The 13,189-nt window shown below is 48.7% G+C and overlaps 1 long non-coding RNA gene across 3 annotated transcripts; it reads right to left on the reverse strand.

Moving 5' to 3' along the window:
- Positions 1-2,676: 2,676 nt before the first annotated feature.
- LOC123579156 lies at positions 2,677-12,849 on the reverse strand. Of its 3 annotated transcripts, XR_006702652.1 has the most exons (4): positions 11,793-12,849; positions 6,237-6,381; positions 4,420-4,500; positions 2,677-4,178 (listed from the first exon to the last, which is right to left on the reverse strand). It is a non-coding gene; the product is annotated as an uncharacterized LOC123579156 (long non-coding RNA). The 3 variants fall into 3 exon arrangements; XR_006702651.1 differs by having other exon boundaries at positions 2,677-4,500; XR_006702653.1 differs by lacking the exons at positions 2,677-4,178; positions 4,420-4,500 and adding an exon at positions 5,650-5,890.
- Positions 12,850-13,189: the final 340 nt, after the last annotated feature.

The raw sequence follows: 13,189 nt of genomic DNA on the forward strand, positions 1-13,189 counted from the left end.
TTGGCTACATCTGAGGGGGCTGAGGCTTATGGTATGCAGGTGATTTGTTGGGGGCCAGGCAGCCAGAGTGGTAGCACTGGGCCTCTGATTCCAGCCCCTGTGAACTTTCCACACACGTTTACGAGACTTTTCGTGGGCTGGATGGGGGCGGGGGGGGGGGGAAACGTCAGAAAAAATTATAGGGAGTGTTTCCATGTGGGACTTGCCTTCAACTTGCTGTGTAACCCAGACCTGCTGACTTTTCTCTCAGCCTGGGTCTGAAAGACCCTCTTTTGCTCTGGGAATCCAGCAATGATTTGTGAATAGTTTTTCTAATTTCAGAAGCAATGGAGCCTCTCCTTCCCACCTGCGTATTGGAAAGAGAGACTCACCCTTTTCCTAAGCTAAGCGGCACTTTTTTCCTTCCAAATGTAACTTCGATTTTGTTCCAAAATCAGCTTCCTACTTCTCTTACTCAGGACCCCCCAAATTAGGAGTTTCCTAATTCCAATATAATAGCGAATTCTGTTTATATGAATCACGGTGTGCTTTTTGGCTTTGAGACTAAAAGGTTTAAATATCTGTGTTTTTTTTTTTTTGGTTTTTTTTTTTTCAGAAAAATGACGGATATCAGCCCTTAGAAAAATCAGCTCACTTCGAGACCTCCGTGGCATTATTGCCTCCTTTAATATTGCTGACAGTCTCTTGCAAATGTATCACAAGTTGGCATTTATTAGTGCGAGGCACAAGTAAGGGGCATGTTATTTGATTTGAATAACTGCTCGGAGCTACAGTTTGAGTCCAGAAATATATTAGTCAGAAACAATCTCATTTAATAACACAGAAACTAATAAAAGAAAAGTATTCCAACTGATTCAGAATTGAATTTATGAATATTGCTTTAGCAGGATTAATGATCAAAACCTCAACCTGTTTGTCACGTTATAACTGACTTTTCCATTTAAATGCAAAACCAGAAGTCAATGAGTCCAAAGGATTGTATATTGCTTTGAAGAAAACCAGTTCATTTTACATGTAAGCTTCCAAATTGGCAATAAACTTTAATTACAGGGTCAGATAATCAAATTATAATCAAATAGCCTCCCATAAAAATCTATGTTTGAAATTAATGAGATACAAGGCGGACGCTTGGTATCTCTGCACCCCTGTAACTTACTAACAGACATTTCATTTTCAGTTAAAAGTCACCTTAAGGACTTTCTCCTCAATTTCCACTATGTAGCTTAATTTGATTTAGAAAACATTTCATTCTTAGACCACACAGCCCTTCGGATTTTCATACTCCATTCTTAGACCATACAGCCCTTCGGATTTTCATACTCCTCTCTGCATTCTCCCTCTTCTCAGCGCAGGGTAGGGGCGGGGGTGGGGGTCTGTTTTACAATTGACGGTGGGATTTCCAGATTGGCCCTGTGTCAGTGCCACGTACGTATCCATCCGTGCCTGGGAGGAGCCTTCAACCTGGTGTCAGGTGTCATCAGACAGAGGCACGTCCACACCGTGGGGCTGAGTGGCCAGGGTATTTTGCCAGGGGGGACAAATGTGTACAGCTTAAAATTACTGAAATTATTTTGAAATCGACAAATACATCGGCCAGTGAACGGCGTTAATGCACAGATGGTCCTTGACTTGTGACGGTTCCACCGAGGATTTTCCGACTCTAAGGTTTTGTAAAAACCTTATGCATTCAGTAGAGCCTGGACTTGGAATTTTTAATTTGGGTCCTTTCCCGGGGCTGGCGGTATGTGGTAGGATCCTCTCTGGCGATGGCGGCAGTCCCGCCACCATGAGGGCAAACAACCGCTATGCTTTCAGCCACTCTGTTCCCCTACAACCATTATATCGAACACCTTATGAGAAAATAGGCTTTGTGTGAGATGATTTTGCCCAACTGTGGGCTAACGTGGGTGTTCTGAGCACGACTAAGGTGGGCTGGGCTGAGCTGTGATGCTCTGTTGACTGGGTGTATCACATGCGTGTTCAACTTACGGTATTTTCAACTTACCGTGGGTTTATCAGTGTGAGTTGGAAAGATCTGTATCCGCTCCAGGTACAAGAAGAATGCTAAGTTGTTTAATACAGAGTTACAATCTTTGCATTTTATCTTTAAAAGCAGTTTCTTTGTCTTCTTCAGTGACAGTAGCTCTTCCTTTCTCTTTCTTCTTCCTTCCTTTCTCTCTTCCTCCCTCCTTCCCCCTTTCTCTCTTTCTTTTTCTTTTTTCTCTCTCCCTTCCTCCCTTTCTTTTTCTTTCTCTTTGCCCTTTCTCCCTTTTTCTTTCATTCATTCATTCTTTCTTTCTTTTCTTTTCTTTCTTTTTCTTTCTCTCTCCCTTCCTCCCTCTCCTTCCTTCCTTTCTTTTTCTTTCTCTTTCTCTCTTTGCCCTTTCTCCCTTTTCCTTTCTTTATTTCTTTTTCTTTTTTCTCTCTCCCTTCCTCCCTCTCCTTCCTTTCTTTCTTTTCTCTTTCTTTCTCTTTCTCTCTTTGCCCTTTCTCCCTTTTCCTTTCTTTATTTCTTTTTCTTTTTTTCTCTCTCCCTTCCTCCCTCTCCTTCCTTCCTTTCTTTTCTCTTTCTCTCTTTGCCCTTTCTCCCTTTTTCTTTCTTTCTTTCTTTTTCTTTCTTTCTTTCTCTTTCTCCCTTTCCTTTCTTCCCTCTCCTTCCTTCCTTTCTTTTCTCTTTCTTTCTCCTTCTCTCCCTTTTTTCTTTTTCTTTCTTTCTCTCTCTCTCTCTCTTCAGAATGATGAAGAGCCAGAGACCAGAGACCAGGGCACCCTCTTGCTGGCAAGCAGGAGAGCTGGGTAAAAAACTGAGAGGTTTAGAGACTGGAATGTGAAAAGGACACTCTTCTATTACTGACATGCTATCTTTTGCTAACCGTTAGATTTTTCTTATGCTTTTCCAGATTACACAATAATGAGACACATAGCATCTGACAGAGTTGCCAGATCAAAATAATTTTTTAGTATAAGTATACTCGAAATATTACATGGGATATACTTATACTGAAAAAAAATCATTCCTTGTTTATCTGAAATTCACATTTAACTGCACATCCTGTGTTTTCGTTTGTTAAAGATGGTAATCCTAGTCTGAAATAATAGCAGTGATAAATGCACCTTTCAGTGCTCGGAGCTTGGTACCTTGAAACACTAAAGGATTTCGTGGTGATTACCTCAGTGTTTCCCAAGCTTGCTTGAACACGCAGTCAGAAGCTCTTTACATCTATAGATGCCCAGGCCCAGGCCCAGGCTGGAACCGCTGACTTCATAAGTTCAGGGTTTGGCTTGGGAGTTTGTATCTTGACATGTTTTCCAGGTGATTCTTGGCATAGGACAAGTTTGGAAAACACTGCAACTATCTCTTGTCACTACATCTCTGAGAAGCAGGGATGATGGAGTATGGGAGTTAAAGCGAAAATGATTAACCTTCATTTCCTACTGGGGAAATTGTGGCCCAGAAAAGCATGGAGGAGTTGCTCAGCCGTATTCAGGACCTCAGACCTATTGAAATGTCAGCCCCAAAATATTTTATTTCACTGTTGCATGAAGTGAAAGGGCCACTTAGTTTGGAGACGGACAGGTAGAAGGTATGTGACCATGTAAGTTATTTCTGTCGGTGTAATTAGATCTTTGCTGTTTTGTCTGGCATTACCCAGGGTCTCCCTGTGAGCTGCTGAAGTGTGGGGTATTGATCACTTCTGTTTCGGGTTTGTTATCAGTAATAAGGAGATCCTCCCTGCTTCAAGCCTTCCCCCTGGTTTTACCTCTGGGAGCAGAAACAGACAGATGAACGGAAGCCGAGGAGAAGTCCCAGCCATCAGGGGCCTGCCCTCAACGCGAGGAGGAGGGAGGGTGCCAGGCGGAGACGCAGTGTCACCTCCCGGGTGCCACGCTGGCCCCTGCTCCCCCGCCTGCCCGGGGCCCCCGGGACACACGGAAGGTGGCGGCCCACATTCCGGAGCAGGTAGGAGAGCACCATTTCGGTGAAGCACAGCCCAGGCCTCACCCACACTCTCAGCAGGACACAAGTGCAGTAAAGGGCATTGCCGGGATGTCAAGGTGGTGAGAGCACTCAGGAAAAACAGAGAGGCCCTTGGGTGACGCCCGCGCGGCCCTGCTCTGCGCGGTCACTGCCACAGAGGGCAGGCACCGTGGGCTGGAAGTCAACCGTTCAGCTCCTCCTAAGAGAGGAAGTGTGACTCAGACAAAAAAAAAAGAGCAAGGTCAAGGTCGGGTTCCTCGGGCTCCCCTTTTGGGTGTCTTCTTACTCCCTAATGACTAAGTATCCTCTTTTGCTCACACAGAATGATGACCCGGTGAGCGGCTGAAAGTCAGGGCTCCGTCCCATCCCTCCCCCTCACCCAGCCCCTGACCTTGGGCAACCCTGGTTTCCGCATCCCCTTCCACTCAGAGGTGACGTACATCAGGCTCTAACGTTCTGGATTTCTCTGCTACATTCTTCCCTTTTTTTCCCGACTGATGAGAGACAGTCAATTAGGCACCCTGTAAGATCAAAGAAATACAATTTAATTTCTGCTTTTCACCTGAAGCTCGTTCTTTCTGCCCCTTCTCTTTCCAAAATTAGGCCCCAAATGAGATTTGCTGGGCAGCCCTCGGGTACGGCCTGCCTTCCACCATCCCTCAAGTTGTTTCTACCCTCTATGAACCCAACAACTGGAGGGATGATATGGAAAAATGTTTCAATTCTCAAGAAAATGATCTGCAACTGTTCCCTAAGCCGGTGTATCGATTCCTTAGACCACACGTCACGTTCGAAAGGTGCCAGGATGTTTTTTAAAGACCTATTGAATGTAGCCGCCTCCAGAGGAACCCCACTCAACCTTATAAGACATGCAGGGCAAGGCAGAGCGTCTGTGGACACAAACTGTGGAGAGGATGTGGAAGGGAGAAGGAACCAGGGGTGACATTAATCATGCCGAGTGGTGAGGTGTGGGCGATGAAGAATACAACATTATCCTGTCGCCCCGAATCTGCTGAGCTCGTGGTCATGTCCTATGGACTAAATCCTGCCCAGGTCCCAAACGCGTCTTGCTGCCTGTTTTCCAGAGGCATTCCAGTCGGAATCACCTACGAGGTAGAGAATTTATGAAAAAACATTCTGAACTGCCCTCGCTGTCTCCGGCTGCGGTGCCCTGCAAAGGTCCCCTCCACACGCCATTCCCCATCACACTGAACTCTTTCCAAAGTGAACACTCAGGGCTCCTAAAGGGAGATTTGGGCCCCGACGTGATGGGAAATTCCAGGAGATCCGCCCCAGATGGCAATTTGATATATTGTCTCAGAGGCCTCAAAGCGGATGCGCCCTGCTGACCCAGAAGTCCATGGCTAAAGGTTCATCTTCAGGAATATCGTTTGTACAGAGCTTTCCACTGTGAAAAATTGGGGGGGGTGGTGGCGCCTGGGTGGCTCAGTCGGTGAAGGGTCCGACTCTTGGTCTTGGCTCCGGTCATGATCTCACGGTTCGTGAGTTCGAGCCCCACATCGGGCTCTGTGCTGACAGCATGGGGCCTGCTTGGGATTCTCTCTCTCCCTCTCTCTCTGCCCCTCCCCTGCCCCCCCCTCGATGTCTCTGTCTCTCTAAATAAATAAATAAATAAATAATAAACGTAAAAAATTGTGAAAAATTGGGCATCTTGCATGGGGTAAACAAATTATGGTTCATTGATATGAAAGTCGTTTAAGATCACGCAGAAGCACATGCAGTGACGTGGAAGAATGTTTCTCTCCTGTGGGTTTGAGAATATACGGTACCGTTGCTGGAAAGACAAAGTTAGTGTAGGGCCATGTTAAGCTGTGGATGGTCATCTTTGGCTGATAGGGTTATGAACGTCTTAGACTTGTTATTCCTTTTCATCCTGTTTTTCCAAGTTTTCTGCACAAAGCAAATAGTTATTTTTGTATTACTCAAAAATTTTTTTCACGTTTATTTCTTTATTTTGAGAGAGAGAGACAGAGAGTGCACAAGCCAGGTTGGGGGAGGGGGCAGAGAAAGAGGGAGAGAGAGAGAATCCTGAGCAGGCTCCATGCTGCCAGCACAGAGCCCGACGTGGGGCTCGATCTCTCGAAGCGTGAGATCATGACCTGAGTTGAAATCAAGAGCCGGACGCTTAACCTACTGAGCCACCTAGACGCCCCTGTGTTACTTTTTTTTTTTTTTTAATAGGAAAAAGCTAATTACACTTCTGAGGAAAAAAAATAGAAAAGGACAAAAATCTTACCCTTATGCAACTGATTTCCAGCTTCCATTTTGTTATGAGTCAAAGGATTTTTCTGTCGCTATGTTTCAAAGTCCTTCCAAGCCCCGGATACACTGGTGACCTTGGTCTTTGTCCTTGCTTTTTTCTTGACCAATGTGGGGGGTTCCTGCCAACAAGAGAAAGTGGTAGACCTTCTCTGATGAGTCAATTACGGAATGTATTCAGACCTGACTAATCACTGTGCTGATCACAGAGACCCACACAGGGAAGGTGCTAATTAAATGTTTGTTCAGTGTATGAAAGAGAATGTGATCTTGCTATTTTAAGGGCTTTTATTTGTTCTGTTGTTAGAAAAGAAAAGAGAAAAAAAAGGTGGGAAACAACCCCACTTAATTCAATTCATTACAAACAGTGGTTGAAAATAGAAACTCCAAACCAATTTTGGCTAGAAGGGTTTCTAGTATATTCTGAACAGCTGCTGTCGTAGACACGGTCTGAAATAAATAACTTCCAGCACAGTTCCAAATCTGCACTGAATAAAGGGTGCAGTAGGGAGGGGCAAGGGCTTTATTAGCATTAATTGCAATGAAACTGTGGCACTCAAAAGGCCTGGCTGCTGCTCTTTGAGAAATCTAGCAACCAGGTCCCTCCTCAGGCTGTAGATGGAGCCATAACATCACTAAATGGCGCCCCAGCAGGCGCGGTGGGGGTTTTGTGCTGTAAAAGCCAGATGTTTGCAAGTTACTTAGGCTTTAGTTTCTGAGTGTGAACAACCAGAAAACTCAGACCTTCTTATTTTCTCCAAAGCAGACTGGGTTCCTAGAAGCCAAGATACTGGCTGGGTGGATGGTGCTTTCCTTCCCCCCACAATTATCACCTGCTCTCACCTCCTTCTCTGACAATTTCTCTGCTGGAGGGCATCCCGGGGCTGTCGGTCCCACCTCTCTGGTGAATTCATTTGGAAAATCAGCCCTCCTCACAGGAGCCCGGAACTCACCTGGCGTCCTGGCCTGAATGAAGCTTGGTGGGTTTCACCCCCACAAATGGGGGGGGGGCTCAGAGAGTTGCACAGGAGGGGGGACCCCTCCTGTTCCCACTGAAAGGTCGGCAGAGGATCCCTAAATGGTCTGGTTTAGGAAGCCTCCCCGACTGGGCACATCCCTCATTTTTCTTTCTCTTGTCTCTCCTGCCTTCTCTGCCACGGTGTTTCCACACACAGATCCCTGAAGCAAAGGCCATCTCACATCCCACTGGGCCACCACAATTTACCACATCACTCCTCCCCTTCCTCCCCTTCCTCCCTGCCGTCTTTCTAGGGATGTCATTCTGGGAAGTCCCACCTTGGCCTGACATTGCAGGGGTATATAGATCACCTCTATCCCTCCCCAGTCCGAGTGCCTTAAGTGCAGGCCCAGGTAGGTGAGGCTCCCGCTTCTTTCCTGCAGGCTTCCTTGCTTGCCTCCAGAGGGAATTTCTCTCCGTCTCCTGTGGAAGGACTTCACGATAGCACATACTATATTCACCCTGGATTCTGGCTACTTGGGTGCACATCTATGTGATAGGAATCGTTTGAAAGGTTTCCTGTGTTTCCTGGTACACAGCGGCCTTTCCCATTCACTCCAGACACTCTCCCTAGGCTCACGGTAGCGAGAGAAGGGGGTGGGTGTGAGGCGTCTGGGTGGCTCAGTCCGTTAAGCGTCCGACTTTGGCTCAGGTCATGATCTCATAGTTTGTGGGTTCGAGCCTCGCATTGGGCTCTGTGCTGACAGCTGGGAGCCTGGAGACTGCTTTGGATTCTCTGTCTCTCTCCCTCTCTGCACTCCCCCCCCCCCCCAATAAATAAACATTAAAAAAAGAGAGAGAAGGGAGGGTATATCCAGGGACAATGAGCTGCCAATGTGACTTCCTATCCTTTTGGGGACAGGAAGGTCCCCGGCAAAAACAAAAGCTCCAGGTCGCCTTGTGCTGGGGCTGGAGGACGTCTCAGGCAGGGTGGGGGGAGGGCAGAGGGAAAGTTGAAGAGGGGGGTGCAGATGCCTGTGTTTCCTCAGAAGGGGCAGCATCCCTGCCCCATGGACCTAACCCCGACCCCCAGACAGCTTTTCCATCTGAGAACAGAGGGTCCCTGTGCCATGCTTCCTGGGTAGGACTTGGAGGGGTGAAAGGAGCCTGGTGGCAGCCCAGCTCAGGATGGGTCTGGGCCGAAGAGGCTGTCGTCAGCCTTGTAGAGTTTCCAGTCTCCCAGCCTGGCATGGGCAGCCCTCGGGGACGCAGAGTCAGGCCCTGCCGCAGAAGCCAGGGCTCACCCCACCCCTGCGGCCCCTGGGCGGCACCTGGGCGGCACCTGCCTGTCGGGGGGAGGGGGGGGGCGGATTTCTGTAGCCGCTCTGCCCTCGCACGTGGCAGGCCAGAGTGCTGGGACACTGGTGTCAGGGCAGCCCTCACCTCAGGACTGACAGCTGGGGGATCAAGACCCCAGATCCCTCGCCCCTGGCACGGAGTCACTGTACACGGTTTCCGGGGAGACTGAGCTCCAGTCGCCCCCTGGGTCACATGGAATGCACTCTCGCTCTCATTCCTCTCCTCCCCTGCTGGTTTTGTGGGATCACCTCCAAATAAAGGATCTCGTGGCCTGATCTGGGGGGAACCCAAACTCCAAAGGGGCTCTTGGGAAGAATGAAGCCATAGGAAGCCACAGAGACTGACACCTGCCTGGGAGTGAAACTCTTCTCTGCTGCTTTCATCACAGACAGGTGGCAACAGGGACCAGATCTGCACCCCCTTCCCAGAGCCTGTCTCCTAAGTCCCACCCTCCCTCGAAACACCTGACAACAACCAGGGAGAAAGGGGAGGGGGGATTGTGCTTTAAATTATGTTGATTTTTGAAGGAGGAAAATTGAACGATGTCTTCATCTGAGTTTGTGGGTGCATCCCCACTGGTGTTCCTGTTCATCTGCCCCCCTCTCTGTCTTAGCTGTCTGAGGGCAGGGAATGCGCCTTGCTCGGCCTGTGGCCTCCCGAGCACCAGTATGTCCTACAAGGCTGCCTTGATGAGCCAGATTCAGTCCCCCTGGGAACGTGACAAGAAATGCAGATGGCCTTAGAGCGGCCCCCTGCTAACGGCCAGCAAGGAGCCAGGGACTTCAGCCGCCAGCCCTGAACTCTGCCAACAGTTGGGATGAGCCTCGAAGCAGATTCTCCTCTGGGTCTCTAGATAAGAAGCCAGGCCAGCCGACACCTTGATTTTGGCCTTGGGAGACCCTGAGCAGAGGGACAAGTGAATCCTACTGGGGTATTGTGACCTAACTGACCACGAGACCATGAATTTGGGCTGTTTTAAGCCACTGGGTGTGAAGTAATTTGTTACAGCAGCAACGGGAAACTGGCAAATGGGTGCTTATGGCCAGTGAGGGCCTAGTTAAAAAAAAAGAAAGAAAAAGAAAGGTATCTTTCTGTGATCGCACGCTTGCTCCCCCTGCTCCCCTGTCTCAAAAATGCGAAATTGCAATCTCTCTAGAAATGCCCTTTAGGGCTTCTGTCCATCCTACAAAGCACACAGGTCAGAAGTGGAGAATTCCCTATCAGGATGGCTTGTTAACCATAATAAGTGAATGAAGAAAGCCATAAGCTCCTTCAAGCCCTACGTGGTGAGACACAGCTTCGTATCCAGGGTGGCTCTGGGTGGCTTTGGTATGACGTGGAGGAGAGGTGGGACACGAGGCGACCTCTGGGGAGGCCTTTGCATCTTAGAGCTTGATGATCCCTCCTCACCCAAGCAAAGGGTAGTTGGAATCCAGGGTTAGACTTTGCTTTTCTTTCCCGATTAAACTTCTCTGCTTCCACAGATTTTCAAGCCAAGGGTGGCCGTAGCTGCCAACTGGAGCCGTTCATTTCTGTCCTGGGGTTGCGGCTGGGACAGGAGTTCACACTGTGACCTCTGCAGAGGGTGGGAAGCGTCTTCCAGCCCCCAGAATGAAGGAAGTGGGGGGTGGTTTCCTGCCTGCATCATGGAGCCCTGCGGAATCCACTTCTCGTCTTGGATAAAAAGCCCTCATGCTTTGGGATTGACTTTCATGTCTCTCACTGGTCAATATAGAAAGACAGGAAGGGCGCCCGGGTGGCTCAGTCAGTTAAGGGTCTAACTCTTGATCTCAGCTCAGGTCATAACCTCACGGTTCGTGAGATCGAGCCCTGCATCAGGCTCTGCGCTGACATGGCAGAGCCTGCTTGGGATTCTCTCTCTCTGCACCTCTCCTGCTCTCTCTCTCTCTCTTTCTCAAAACCAATAAACATTAGACGAAGAAAGAAAGACTGGAACAAGGGAGGTAAACAAGTGTGCATTTTGGAAGACCACCTCCCCTGAAGGGTTCAGAGGGGACTGTGGGGCAGTGGGATGTGGTCACCCATCTCGTCCCTGGCCCTCAGCTCCCTCACGAGTGAAGACACTAGACCTCCTTAGATAGCTTCCGAGGTTCTTTTTGGCTTTAGAAAGCTAGGATAAAAAAAAAAAATCAGACACCAGTTGTTTGTGGCTGTCGTCTCTGGTGGGAGGGAGGGGAAAGGCTTGTAGAAGACTAATTGTCCAGGTCAAATATTTTTTATAGATTTTAGATATGATGCAATGAAAACATATTAATTTTTTAAAAGTGATCTTACTGTTTTCCTTTCCTAAATAAATACATCCTGTTATGGAAAATTGCAAACACGTATCAGTACAGACTATGGGATATGAACTCCCATGTGCCCATCACTCAGCTTCCACAATAATTAGCTTTTAGCCAGTCTCATTTCATCTGTATCCCTACCTGGTCTCCCACCTTCTGTAGTATTTTATAGCAAATCCGAGACATTACATCATTTCATTCAGTAAAGCGTTTCACTTTTTTAATTAGAAATAAAAAGAATTACCCGAGTCCTTCTGAAACTAAATGCCCCATTCTCTCCTGTAGAACAGAAAAGGCTGGAAAGGAGGTGTAACTCTTAGTCTCCGGGTGCTTTGGAAGAAATGTTCTCCTTTCATGATTGTTGAGAATGTTTAATCCAAAGGAAAGAATCTCTAAGAGTGGCACTTGGGGGAGAGGCTATGTTTTGAGGCCGGGGATGAGAGAATATCGTCATCTACTCTACTGTAGGATTGCTGGTCCTGGTAGGGAAACTGCTGTCCATCATCTTCCCCATCCTTTTTTGCACTTTTTATATCAAATCCCTCAGTAAGCACTGAGAAAATTGTTTTAAATGATCTCTCAGAACTTCACCGGCCTCTTTCCTCTCATCAAACGATGGCAAGTTTGGAATTCCTGTGACGATAGCATGCTATCGTCCTCATCAAATTGTGTTTTATTAAATGTCCACTTGCACTCACAGCCCCACCTGTTACCCACTGGGATCTCTCTTTGACTCAATTTCAGGGGTGAATTGTTCTGCTTTGTTCATTTGGATTAGAGACCCCATGACGTTCAACCTGGCTCACATTTTTCCCTTTTCTTTTTTCAAAACCATAAAACTGTTTTGGAGGGATTCTGGACTACATTAGGTGATCATTTTCAATTTTCATGCAAGACATATAGAAAGACTCACCTCCACTTACAGCTTATTCCCTGAGACTGGCTGACCCGCGGTCGACACTCCAAAATGGAAAAGACCTTCCAGGCAGTCAGCCTTGAAGCACATTTCCCTTGTCCCGCACTGACCTCAGCTCCAGTCAAAACTCACAGAAATGCAGGACGTTGACGATCCGGGCCACGGACACGTTCCGTGCAGGGGTGCCCCCCTCCCCACTGATGCTGGGGCTCCCAAAACTCCGTGAAGTGGCACAGGTGTTTCTGTTCTTTGTTTTCTTTGGTGGAGCGAGAAGGACCAGAGGGAATAGCTCTATCTGGCAGCCGTGCTTCCTTTTTGCCTACTTGAGTTGATGGAGAAAAGCCATAAAACGCTGTCTACCGGCCTCGTTACGTGTTCCTTGCAAGTATGAATGTAAATGACTCTAACACAGGGAATTTTAATGGCTGAGTAAATGTTTGACCTTCAGTGAGTTTCCAGAATTGAGGTGTTTAGGTCTTTGCATCCCTAGAAAGCACGTGCTTGCACATGACAAGGGGTGACAGAAGCGAAGACAGACAGACAAGATCGCCTAAGGTGGGACGAGAGGTCTACAGGGTGCACGGAGAGGAGGAAGGGGAGGCCTAAGGCTGCCCTGGGGTGTGGGGGCTGGGGGAGGACGGGGAGGGGACATTTCGCCGTGGATACGCCGGAATCTCTCCGGCCATTGCCCCGGAGCCTCTGATGAACAGTTTACTTTCTTCTCCGTTGCTCGAGGTTGTTGCATGGGAGGGACCCCGACGATGGGTTGGTTGTGTCACTGCTGGAAGCATGGGGCCTGAGATGATGCAGAGAGATTTGGGGTATCGATGTTGTGATGGCGCCCCCTTCAGCAAGAAGGGGGGAAAGCAGAGTGCAGCCCTGCGAGACGGCGGTTTTCCCCTGAGAAATGAATTATGGCCTGTGGTTGGAAGGCTAGACCCCTCCTTCCTTTTGGCCAAGGAGCGGGTCAGGGCATGGCTGCCTCCGGCCCACCTCCTAGCACATGGATCCAGGACCGTTGTGGGTATTCCCAGCAGTGTGTGGAAAACGGGCCCTGCAGGATACCACTGACCAGCTGGGGCCGGTTTTCCCAGCCTTGTGCTAGGAGCCCAGGGCACCCAGCTGGCTGTGCTCCGCCAGGGTGCACTGTGGGGCTGGGCGGTGGGGGAGCCGAGCCATGAAGGACAAAGGCACATGTCAACAAGTCCTCTATCCCTCAGTCCGGGGGACTTGGCGGGCCAGCCAGAGTTTCCTGGCATTTGGTTCTGTAGTAGGTAAGGCCAGCTGGCTCCAGAGAATTTTGTAAAGCTTATGTCAGCCTGTGTCTTGGGGTCTTGCTTGCTGCCTGGGAGGCGATGGTGTTGGCTGGCTGGCTGAGTCCCAGCCGTTCCTTT

The sequence above is a fragment of the Leopardus geoffroyi genome, chromosome E2 (assembly GCF_018350155.1).
Source record: "Leopardus geoffroyi isolate Oge1 chromosome E2, O.geoffroyi_Oge1_pat1.0, whole genome shotgun sequence".
Classification (NCBI taxonomy): domain Eukaryota; kingdom Metazoa; phylum Chordata; class Mammalia; order Carnivora; family Felidae; genus Leopardus; species Leopardus geoffroyi.